We start from the raw sequence: 12456 nt of genomic DNA, 5'->3' as shown, positions 1-12456 counted from the left end.
ACACGAAAAAACAGACAGTTAACTGGCAACGTTGCTTAGTTCCAGTGGAAGAATGTAATCAAACAAGTTGACAAACTTTATATTGATCCCATGTAGAACTTGAACTGAAGGCGCCAGTTGCGCAAAATGGATCCATGGGGTTTCTACTTTAATCAGTCAGGTTCAGGTTGGGGATGTGGTCCCTCCCCGACCCCACACACAAACACCCAAAGGGAGACCACACAGCACACTCTTGGTCAGTGGCGAGTCGTATTAGGATCTGCAAAAGAAAAAAGCATGACTTTTCTTGCAAATAACATTTGTCATCTGGAATATATTCCCATTTTTCCTGTCCTGGTTTCATGATCAACAGAACATTGTTGGGACCCTTTGGTATAATTTCTGCAGGTTCTGGTGGGTCACCTGGAGATTCAACCCACACTTTAGCACTGAGGTTTTTATCTGCTGCACCACAGCTTCCCTTTCCTTGCACTGTCAGAAGGGCTGGGGCAGACTCATTCCTTACCAAACCTCCATTCACTGCACTTATGACAAGTTGGACAATTCTGTCTCCAGTCTGTATGAATGAATCAGATTCTCTTCTAGTTATCAGCATAATTTTGATTTCGACTTGGTAATCTGCAGCAATCACTCCCCCTAAAACCTGATCAATACGCCATATCTGTCCTGGTAACTTTCCTCTCCCCAGCTGATCTTTGACTGTTTGTTGGACAGATCTATGTTGTGTGTGCTGACAAATAGGACATTGCAAAATCACAGTTTTTATCAAATCTAAGGGAATGTGCATTTCTCTAATCTCTGCCCACCTGTAAGTGGCTTTTCCTCCCAGATGTCCACATTTCTGGTGCGCCCACTTAGCCACCCCCACCAAGTCAGAATTCTGGGTTGCCACTTCTGTCTTTGTACTTTTTGTCTTTATCACCATCCTCTGAATTTATGAACCAGTCATGTACAAGTCATGTGGAAAACCAATGGCTAATCCATTGGCAGTGAACCAAGAATCAGTGTAAAAATGACATGTCTCAAGAAGTTCTTGCTTTAAAGTCTGACACACATTGTAAAACTCTGCATATTGGTTACTTTTTCCTTCTCCTGTGGTAGACAACAACTTTTCAGTAACTGGATTGTATAACACTGCTTTCCATTGTCTTTTAGTACTCATGCATTTCAATGAATCATTAGTCAAACAAACATGCTTTCTATCCTCAGGGGACAAGAATTCAAACGGTGCACCCAATTTCACTGGTAACTCTTTCACCTGTGGTACTCCCTGCACCCTCTCCTCATCCTGCTTCTGCCACATAAGCAAGGTGACAAATGGTTCCTGATTTACATGTAAATCAGTGTTTCCCTCTTGCACTGCGCACAAATGTAAAGTCTGGTGAATTATTTCATTTGCCAAATCAAAAGCACACAGCTGCTTCTCACTGCATTCAAACTAATGTTTTTTCCTGGTTACTTTGTACCAAAGTGTTAAGATTTTACTCAGAGGAGGGCTATACTGTTTCCAAAAATCAAACAAGCTTGTGAAACTCAGTGTCTCTTGCTTAGTGCAAATAGTAAGAAACTCTAAAATCTTTTGTTTTGCCTGTGACAACATCTGTCTATTTTCTGGATTCCACTGAATTCCCAGAAACTGCACATTTTGCGACAGTACCTCTGCCTTGTCTGAATTAATTTTACACATCGTACTTTGCAAAAGCGGTCTGAATATAACATTCTCAACTTCGTGCTCAGTGCAATCTTTTAAGGAATGCACTTCAACTCTTGCCAAAAACCATGGGCTGCTCTTCGCACAGAGATCTACGCTCTGCTCAAGAGGCTCACACTGGCCCCCACCTTTTTTAACCTCCTCATTACTGGAATGTGAAAAGCCAGATTTTCATGCAACAGCTTTATAAATTTCAGCTTTATCTTGCAACAATTTGTTCTGGCTAATTTGCTCACGTAAATTCTTATTTTCATGTTCTAACTGCTTACATCTCTCATGCATTTTTCTGTAAGCAGACAAAAGTATCCAAACCCTTCTGTCAAGAACAAAAGAAACATAATTTCTTTCAAAAAGCACATTTTGTAAATATGAAAACACTTTTGGTTTATCCAAGCACTCATCCCAAGACTCGCAAAGTCCTGATAAACAAGTAAACATGTTTCTCACAGCACCATAAAGCAGTTTAACTTCACATGCATTTTCAAACATGGTCTGCCGTGCTTCTTTAATTCTCTAAACAACAAAAACAATTACACTTTTAAATCATGCACCTCCAATCTCCAAATCGACTCCCAGACTGACGACTCACGCCAAAATGTTTTGCTTTCACTTACCCTATGACCGAGCTGACAAAACGTCTCTGGAATGCACTTCTTAGTTTAAAGAAAACATTTATTATTACTTCACCACAAGGTTCCTGTGAGAAGAGATTAGTAGGTTGGAAGCACACGTTTAAAAGAAGTCATAGCAATGAAAGGAAAAATATATCAAAGTACTTCTCAATTGCAATGTACACAGCAAATTCATGTGATTATATTATAGCATAACTTCAAAGCAAAGAATAAAAGTCAAAATTCATCACCTTAGGGTCTATCACTGCTCGTCATCTTTCTCATGACTGTAAGTTGATGATTCCTGTTTAACTGCGAGAAAGAGATTTTCCACCCAACCGGGAGGTCAGGCAGCTGACGTCCGCTCCTGACTGAAGTCTTGGAAAATTCCCCCTTGCTGCTGCCCAGGGACACCGTTTATAGCAAAAATGCTGGCTTGATTAGGTAAACCTTGACAGGAATGTGTTGAAAGTTGGCCACCGTTTTGAGACACGCCCATCAAGGTCAGACTGTTTTCTGCACTAAAGAAAAAAACCAAAATATGCGGTCTCTTATCAAACGAGGGCTCGGTGTGAAAAAAATATGAAAAACACAGCTTGGTCTACTATGTGGAAAAACACAGCTCATCTGCAATGTCTCAACTGCAATGTCTAACGCCACGATAAAGCCAATAGGCAGCTAAACTGAATACAAAATGTAATGTCTAATGCCACGTTAAAGCCAATAGGCAGCTAACCCAAATACAAAATGTAGTGTCTAATGCCACGTTAAAGCCAAAAGGCAGCTAAACTGAATACAACATGTAATGTGCTACTGGTGAACATTGAACAACTAATATGCGCGGTGGTGAAACTCAAAGTCAGTGGTCAAACACAATTAATGGCATAACACGTGGCCAATATATCTAATAAACCGGAAACTATATGGTCTAATTTGACTAATCGTCATGTAAATATCAAGCCTCTGAAGGTCAGTAAAACAGTGAAGGAGGGTGGGTTGTGATGATTGTGGCAAAGATAATGAACTAAGGATAATAAAAATAACAGGTAAGAAATGGCATAATTACTACGTCCTTGCCGCAGTCATTAAACATGTAGCATACCGAAGCTGTAAATGACCTTCAGGTAGAAAAGCACAAATTAAAAGGAAAACTTGAAGTGCAGGTACTCAGTATTGAAAGTACCTGTTTGCTCCAGCCAGAGAAGGGCCTGTGTTCTCTCATTAAATGTTTTTTGCAGCAGTACTGAGAAGTACAGGTACCCTCCGTCTCAAATGAAAGAAGTACAGGCACTCAATAATGGACAGTACCGGCTATGTAAAGCACTGCTCCACACAGGTAATTCTGCAGAAACAAATCACCCAAATTTATTGAGCTGTTAAACGGAAACTGACGTCAAGACCTTCTGACCAAACAGTTTCGCCCCAATACAACAGCTTGAATCCTGTAGTGTTTAAAAAAAATATGTGGAGAAGCCCAAGTAGCCACAGTACAAATTTCACCTAAAATATCCCTGTGGACTTCTGTCCTTGACACACAGACACTCCTTGTGGACCATCTATGCAATCCCTCTGATTTATTTCCATCTGATAAAGAATAGGTCATAGTTATGGTATCACTAATCACTGTTGTTCAAAGGGGAGAAACCAAAATATTGGCCCTCATTATGATCTCGGCGGTAAAAACCTCAGAGATCAGCGCTGGTGGTCAATAGAAGACCGCCAGCTCGCCTCCCCCCTCCCCTGCTGGCCATATAATGTTTTCCCCGCTGAGTGGAACTGTTTCCGCCCCCGGCCCAGCAGGACAATGGGCCGTAACATTGACAGCGGCTCCAAATTGGGCACTGCACGGGGCCCCGGAACACCCCTTCCGCCAGCCTTTCCCTGGCTGGTGGAAAAAGGGATCATTATTCGAAGGTCAGCGCTGCTTGCAGCGCTGCCCTGTCAGACAATGATTTCCTCCACCTTCAGGGTGCCTGTCGGCAGTAGCCTAGCGGTGGAGGAGGGCCGCCATAGGCGGCCCTCCCTTTGTGCATTATATAGCGGTTTAGACCGCGTGCCGGTGGCGGTCTTTGCCGCAGCCATTGGTATGGCGGTTTGAACCGCCGGGGTTCATAATGACCCCTATTTTGTTGCAGTTTCTTGAAGGTCTACAAAAATGGTGATTTCCCTGAAGTCTGAGACCTCTTAGAAGGGCTTGAAGGGTGTCTAAACAATGAAGAATGCTTTTTATCTTTAAAAAGGCAATGACACTTATCTTTAAGTTCTGCCTTAAACAAGTGTGCTCTCACAAAAGGCAAACACAGAGCCACCAACTTTTGAGAAGCATCCGTGCCCCGTATTCAAAGGAACACATTCCTCCTGGCAGTCAGCTGAGTCAATCTTTGTATCCATCTTGTCTTTTTTTTAAATTTATTTATTTATAAGTTTGAACATACAGCAATAGGAACAGTCCCCTCTTTCATAACATCATCATCACCAAAGGACCCCAACTCAAGTGTTACAAAATTCAGCATTTCTACAAACAGATGAACCATAACGATGTAAGTTTATGGGTCCCAATAAAAACTGTCAGCGTTCTGGGAGCAAAGAACAAATTCTACTAACAGAAATATAGCAAGGCGGCATTAACGGGCAAGTCGGCACTGGCAAACATCCACAGCTCTCATCTTCTCACAGGTAGGGCGACACAAACCATTCCCCAAATGCATGTCTATTGAACTTAGCGCATATCTTCAATAAGCTGTCTCCAAATAGGCACGCAGAGGTGCCCAAATATCTTTTGGCCTAGAGCTCTCTGGCACCAACTCCCAGTAGGTCTCCAGCTGTTCTCGGCAAAAAGCAGCATCATGCAACCAGCCAGCGGCCCGAGGAGGCCGTCCGCGTCCCCAACAAATCCCAACCCTGCCCTTCGGCAAAAGCAGCAATATGCCCACCAGTTTCCTCTGAGCCAGCGGAACCGCATCCATACTGCTCAACAGCGCCATCACAGGGGAGGGAGCCAGCTCAATTCCAGTCATCTCCCCAATCACATGCGTAACCTCCAGCCAGAAATCATGCACTGCTTCACATTGCCATGCCAGGTGGAAAAAGTCAGCATCCGGAGCGTGACATCGTTCACAAGAAGCATCCGCCCGCAGCCCCATAGCGCACAGGCCTCGAGGAGTATAGTAAAGTCGCTGCAGAAACTTAAAATGAATTAGCCGCAGCCTGTAGTTTGGCGATAGCGCCCTCATATGTGCACAGCACTTCCTCCATGTCTCATCAGAAATCGCCGCACCCGTATCCGCCTCCCACCGCACCTTAGCAGACATTGCAAGCCCACCCCTTTTTTCCTGCATGCAACCATACAATTTGGTGACGAGCTTCCTCAGCGTCTGCGCACTCCATACAACCTCCAGTGCTCGACACGTCGCCGGAGATGCTGGAAGACTAGAGTATCGCGCCCGGAGCATCGCACACACACGCAGTACATTTAGCCGGTGCAGTGCACCCCCGGAGCCGTCTCGCAGTGCCACTTCTGGGGAGATCAGCCGCCCATCCACAAACCAGTCCCGCAAAAGAGACAAGTCCGAGTCTCGAAGATAGGCCCGCAGCTGTGAGTCGCGGAACAGCTACTCATCTCCCACAACAGCCACCTCAATCGATGGCGCAAATGGCTGATGCACACCAGATCACTTCAAAAGTGCCCGCCATGCCCCGACAGTGCACGCCACAGTATCTACCATCCGAGATCTTGGCCGAGACAGGCCCCCAAACACTCGAATCAGGTCGTCTGGCCAAACTGCATCATTCTCGGGGGCGAGGTGCGGCATCTATCGAACAGGGCGGATCCAATAATACGCAAAATGGGCCTGTGTGCAGTAATAGTAAAGCTCCATGTCCGGAGCGGCAAGTCAGCCCAATTCAAATGGGAGTGTCAACCTCTCCCAGTCGATTCTAGGCTGACAACCCGCCCATGCCAAACGAATCATGGCCGAGCGGAGACGCTTTAAAAAACACGCTGTGAGGACCAGAGGGAGATTTTAAAAGATATAAAATTTTGGGTAGCACTATCAATTTGGCAATGGCAATACGTTCCTTCAGCGACAGTGGTAAGGCGCGCCACAGCTCAATCCTTTGCTCCAGCCAGGACATGACAATACCATAATTAGCAGCCCAAAGCGTCTCAACGTCACAGCTCAGCCAGATTCCCAAGTACCTCACAGGGCCATCCGCCCACACAATAGGATACCGGTACAAGAAGTCCGCCGTCCCCTGCGACTGAGGCAGCTCCACAGATTTAGACCAGTTAATCACTATATCCGAAAATTCTCCGAACCGTACAACTTCATCCAGCAAGCCATCCAAATTTTTACCTGGCTCTCGCACATACAATGCAATATCATTGGCGTACATGGAAATCAAGATGGGTCGCTGTTGGAACTGCAGCCCCCTGTCGCTGTAGTGCTGATGCAAAAAGGCTGCAAGTGGCTCCATTGCTATCGCAAAAAGCAGCGGTGACAAAGGGCACCCCTGCCTAGTACCCCAAACCACCCGAAAAGGGGCGGATATGCTTCCGTTCAGACGAAGTCGAGCAACTGGCTCTGTGTACAATAAGCGAATCCAGCCCACAAAGCGCAGGCTCAGACCCACCCTTCCCAAGAGTGCAAACAGATACTCCCACACCAACGAATCAAAGGCCCTTGTGGCGTCCAAAAACACTGCTGCAGCGTCATCATCAGCATTAATCGAGCCCGCAGCCGCAAAAAACATCCGCAAATTATGCGCCTTGGACCACCCCGGAACAAACCCAGACTGATCAGGAAGCACCAGCCTCGTCATCAGCGGCTGCAGCCGCGCTGCGATCATCTTGGCCAAGATCTTATTATCAACATTAATCATCGAAAGTGGGCGATAGGAGTCACAGCCTAGGGGGTCCTTGCCTGGCCTAAGGATCATTACGATCATTGCCTTTCGCAAAGAGGCAGGCAGGATTCCATTCTCCACTGCCTCTTCGTATACCTCCAGCAAATGAGGCGCAAGTATATCAGCGTAATCCTTATAAAACACTGGGGTCAAGCCATCAAGGCCAGGGAACTTGTCACCAGGCAGGGCCCGAATCGCAGCCTTAACCTCCTCCAGTGTGAAAGGTGCATCAAAATATGCCCTATGGGCCGCCTCAAACCAAAGTAAGCTAATCTCCGAGAAATAAACCTGTATAACCCCGGCTTGCACTGATTCGGGTGCAGAGTACAAGTCTGAAAAAAACTTGGTAAACTCTTCCATGACTCCATCCGTCCCGATCACATGCTCACCCTCCGAATGGTCTATTTCAGTAACATAGCTGCTGGCCCAGGGTTTGCGTAGTAAATCAGCCAGCGTACGCCAAGCCCTTCTCCCTCTCCGTAGCGCCTCGCCCTGGCAAACCTTCCCAGAAAGCATATTTCCCTCTCCGAAGCCTCCTCATACAAGGAAACCATACGCCGAAGATCCGCCAGTGTATCCCCAGACCATTCCTCCACAACCGAGCTTCCAGGTCAGCTATCTACGCCTCCATCTGCGCCAAATCCCAACGCAACCACCGCAGTACACCATGCTGCTTCAAAAGGCAGCTCTGCCGGATGACCACCTTAAAGGCCTCCCACAGCACTCCCGCCGAACTCACAGAGCCACCATTCTCCTCAAAATAAAGAACAATATCCCGACGAATCTCCTCCCGGAACGCCTCATCTCTTAAAGCGCCCTGAGGCCACACGAAAGCTCGCCCCGGACCATCCGGCACCGCCAGCTCCAACTTAACCGGAGAATGGTCCACAGCGTGCACGCCATGTGCTCCACTGATCTCGTCCACATCGCCACGTCACGCAAGCCCGGCCAGCGATCAATGCGGGACCAACTTCTGTGCACATAGTGGACACACGTACCCTTTCTCGCGTCTCCGTTCTTCATCCGCCAGATATGCTCCAGTGCACCTTCCTCCATAATTGCGGACAGAGCTGGAGCCGCTGCTACATGCTGCATCCTTGCCAAACTCTCCCTGTCAAGCTCCCGATTCAGGACAACATTAAAGTCACTCCCCCAAATCCCAGCACCTCCTCCCAGCGACTCAACCAGCGGCCAGACCTCACCAAAGAAATCCGGGTCATCCGTGATAGGACAATAAACAGCCACAAGTCAACAAGGCCTGTCCAACAGCACACCGCTCATCAGCACGTACCGTCTATTAGAATCAACTTTAGTTTGATGCGTGCTCCATTGCAGTCCCTTACGCAGAAGAATTGCCACTCCCCTGGCGTATCTCGAATATACCGCCCTGTGACATTCCCCAATCCATCCCGCCTTCAAGCGATGCATTGTGTCCGCCACCAAGTGAGTTTCTTGCAGCATACAAATATCAACATTCTGGCGCTTAACATACGCAGACATGAGCCGCACCTTGAGCCTATCAATCAGGCCACGCACATTCCAAGTAAGGCAACGGACCGATGTCACCCCATCCTGCTTCATCTGACCACTCTTACCAGGACACCAGAACACACCGCCGCCTCCACCAGCCAGCCCAGCAAACATAGACGTAATGAGAAAGAAGAAAACATCAGATATACCAGAACCAACAAAGAAGTACATAACCCCACCCTCCTCCCACGCAGACCCCCCAACGGGGTAAAAGCAATTAGCCCCCTCCCCCTTAACCCACAAAACAAAGAAAATACACCATGACATTTTAACTAGACTAGCCACCCGCCCCAATCCCACCAATGGACTGGGAAGGGAAGGCAAGGGACCAATAAATGAATGAGCCTCAGGAAGGCGAACAGTTTTATATCGCTGTAGCTGTGCGGTCAGTTTGTGTAACAGCAGCAGAACCATTAGTCATTATCGCTGAGAGTCTCATGCTCCGCACCCGTCTCACCCGAGTTCACATCCGCATGTCGCCAAGGGAGAGCCTTTACAAACTTTGCCGCCTGCTTCGGCTCAGTAAAAAAGTGTAGTTTACCTCCATGCTGCACTTTCAATTTCTCAGGGTAGATAAGGGAAAACCTGGCGTCCGTCTGTCCAAGCGAGCTTTTGGCCGGCAAAAAAGCCCTGCGCGCAGCCTGCACTCCCGGGGTATAATCCGGAAAAAAGTGCAGCTCTGTATTTTTGTATAGCACCGGGTGCCGCTCCCGCGCCAGCCGGAGGACGTGTCACGTCACGATAATTCAAGACCGGGTAATAATGGAGTAAGGCAGAGTGCCAGGCAGAAGCCAAGGACCCAGAGACCGGTGCGCCCTCTCCACCACCAGCAGGCGGGAGAGCTGGGCAGGAAAGAGTTCAGAGAGCATACCTTCAATGAAATCTTCCATTCGTCCCATGTCAGTGGATTCGGGAAGGGCAATCAGTCTAATATTCTGGCGGCGCGAGCGAGCTTCCAAATCTTCATTTTTATTATGTATTACCTCCAACACCTTCTCCATTTGCAACAATTGTGCTCGCTCGCCCTGACATTGATCATCCATGTCTGAAGTACACGCCTCCAACCGGTCAAGTCTGGAGTCATGATCGTCCACCCTTGTCTTGATACAATCAAGCTGCTCCGTTAAATGATCGAGCTTGGCGTCGATGCCCATCAGGCTGGACTTCAAATCCAGGAACATGGCCTTAACCGACATATCAGACTAGGCAGCCTCTGAAGTTTCTTCCCTCATCTGTGACGACGGGGTCCCCCCCTTCCTCCGTCCCCTGTCAAAGGAGATCTTCGCCTGCTGCTGCTCCGCTTTTCCCATCCTACATCAGCAAGACGACCGGCAAGAGTCCCAAGCCCAGGCAGCAAAGGTCACAATCAGGCCTCCAATGCCAGCCAGTAATGCCTCCTCCAATGAAGGCCTTCTGCGGCCGGCGGGTCTCTCCCAGCCCAGGCCCGACCCTCCTCCACCCCCAGCCCAGCAACAACCGGGCCAAGGTGCCAGTTCCAGCGAGGGGAGTCCAGGCACAGCAATGTCTCAGATCTCCTCAGGCCAGCTCTGCCAGGCCAGCAGCTTGCACAGCGGGATCCCACAAAATACCTCCAGTGGGCCTCCAGGCCCAACTCAGCCAGCTCAGCTCCACACCACTAGTCCGCTCCGCCAGCACGGGCGAAATGTGCCACCAGCCAACCAGCAGCACCCTGCAGGGTCCACCAGCCCCGCACTGCACCACAGGGCCCCCCGCAGCTTCCCAAAAAGCGCTGCCTGCCCAGCTCACCACGGGGTCCAGTCAGCTACTCCCAATGAGGCAGCCAGATCCAGCAGGTCGAGGCAGGTCCATCACGGGGGTCCCGGCATCCAACTCCGCAGCCGGACAGCCCCGCGCCCAGCAGCCATGCCGCAGGGAGCAAAAAATTGCGGGAGGCAGCCCACTGGCGTATCTTCCCTGCACGTGCCGCCTTTCTCCACCAGGCCCCGCCAGCAAGGCCAGGAAAGCCCACGGTAGAGCGCTGCGCGCCTCCCGCTTGGCCAGACCCTCGCCTCTGCCGCCAGTTCGTCACAGCAGAGGCAGGGGTGCAACCTTCGCCGCACACCGCCGGCAGCACCTGAGTCTCTGCAGTGCCGCCTGGCAAAAAAGACAGAAAAATCTTCGCCCTGACAGGAGAAATATAAAATCAGTGCCCCAGGACGAGAAGAGCCGCGCTAAATGTCGGCCATCTTGCTGCAGGCTAGCTCCGCCCCCCCATCCATCTTGTCTTTAAGGAACACATTCCTCCAGGCAGTCAGCTGAGTCACTCTTTGTATCTGTCTCGTCCTTCAAAATCCTGTTTTCATTAATTGACATATGACCAACAAGACTGGCAACCATAGAATCCAAGACCACTGTCTCAGGTATGTTTTTCTCCACATCCTCCAGAGCATAAAGTTTGGACATAAACCTCGGGACAAATAAAGCGGTTGAATGCCCGCTGAAAGCACCTAAATTAAATAAACCTATTGACAGTATCTTTGGGCAGCAACGTGAGACTACTATGGGGAACAATGGTGCCGAGTCCATGCAGTTTTAGGGCACAACAAGCAATCGCAATTTTGGAACTACATTAATTCATTATATAATAGTACTTATACAAAGGGAAACCACATACTAAAAAAATAGGAGGCATACATAAGAAAGAAATATACATCAGAGGAGCTAATCAGTGTAGACAGAAAGAGCATCAAAAAGAACTGCAAACAGGTAACAGAGAATGAAGATATATTTAATTGCCCTGCTGTTAAAAAAAAGTCCTGGAGTAGAGAAGAGCTGATGGTGCTCCAGATCCAAACGGCCTGCCAGACTCTCTGTTTAAAGCAGACACCACTTTCTAGGCAGCGTATTTAACTCCACTGTACCAGGTCGCTGCCTTCTGCAAGCAAATTCCTCAATAATGGCAAAGTGCCATTTTACACCCTATACTTAAAAAGGGGAATATGGGAGATCCAGCAAACTGTGGGATGATAGGTCTACTGGTTGTGGAAGCAAAGACATATGCTACAAACTTTTACAAGCATTAGAGCAATGGGCATAAAGAAAAGGCCAGGACTGCTATATCAAGCAGGGTTCAGATACAAGTCGTCCACAATAGATAACATTGTGGCGTTTTCATAGTTAGCACATAGAGCCACTCGCCCCTTACAGCCACCAGTAGAGATTTTCAAAGTGAGTGATAACATCTGAGTATGATATTTAAATACGGCTGTATGTGAATAGGACCTGAATGTTGAAGTGCTACAAAGTTTCACTCTCTCTTTCGCGACAGTAAAGTTATCCTTGAAGAGACAAGTCATGAGCTTGTCAAGGAAAGCAGACATTACATTTCTGGAGAAGGACTCCCTGTTTAAACCAGTTCTAATGTACGACGCATTGCATTTGCAATTTTATCTCAGAGAATCTTTATCCAGGGCATACAGGAAAAATACACTTTAGGCATAATTTTTGACTCTACCTATTCAACAGTATAGATAAACTGGTGCAACAAAACTGGGGTCCCCACAAATGTAGACTCTGCAAATTACTAAATGGATGCTTTATTAACATCTCCTTTGTTGTTGCATGAAACTGGGGGCTCCTCGTTACATTTTATTGAAACCACTGTTCTTACACAATGCTATACAAACATGTAAGGAAGCTTTTTTTCTTTGTTTTAATTCATGGAAATACTGGAGTGCT

The sequence above is a fragment of the Pleurodeles waltl genome, chromosome 9 (genome assembly GCF_031143425.1).
Source record: "Pleurodeles waltl isolate 20211129_DDA chromosome 9, aPleWal1.hap1.20221129, whole genome shotgun sequence".
NCBI classification, from domain to species: Eukaryota; Metazoa; Chordata; class Amphibia; order Caudata; family Salamandridae; genus Pleurodeles; species Pleurodeles waltl.
This window is presented reverse-complemented; position numbering follows the sequence as displayed.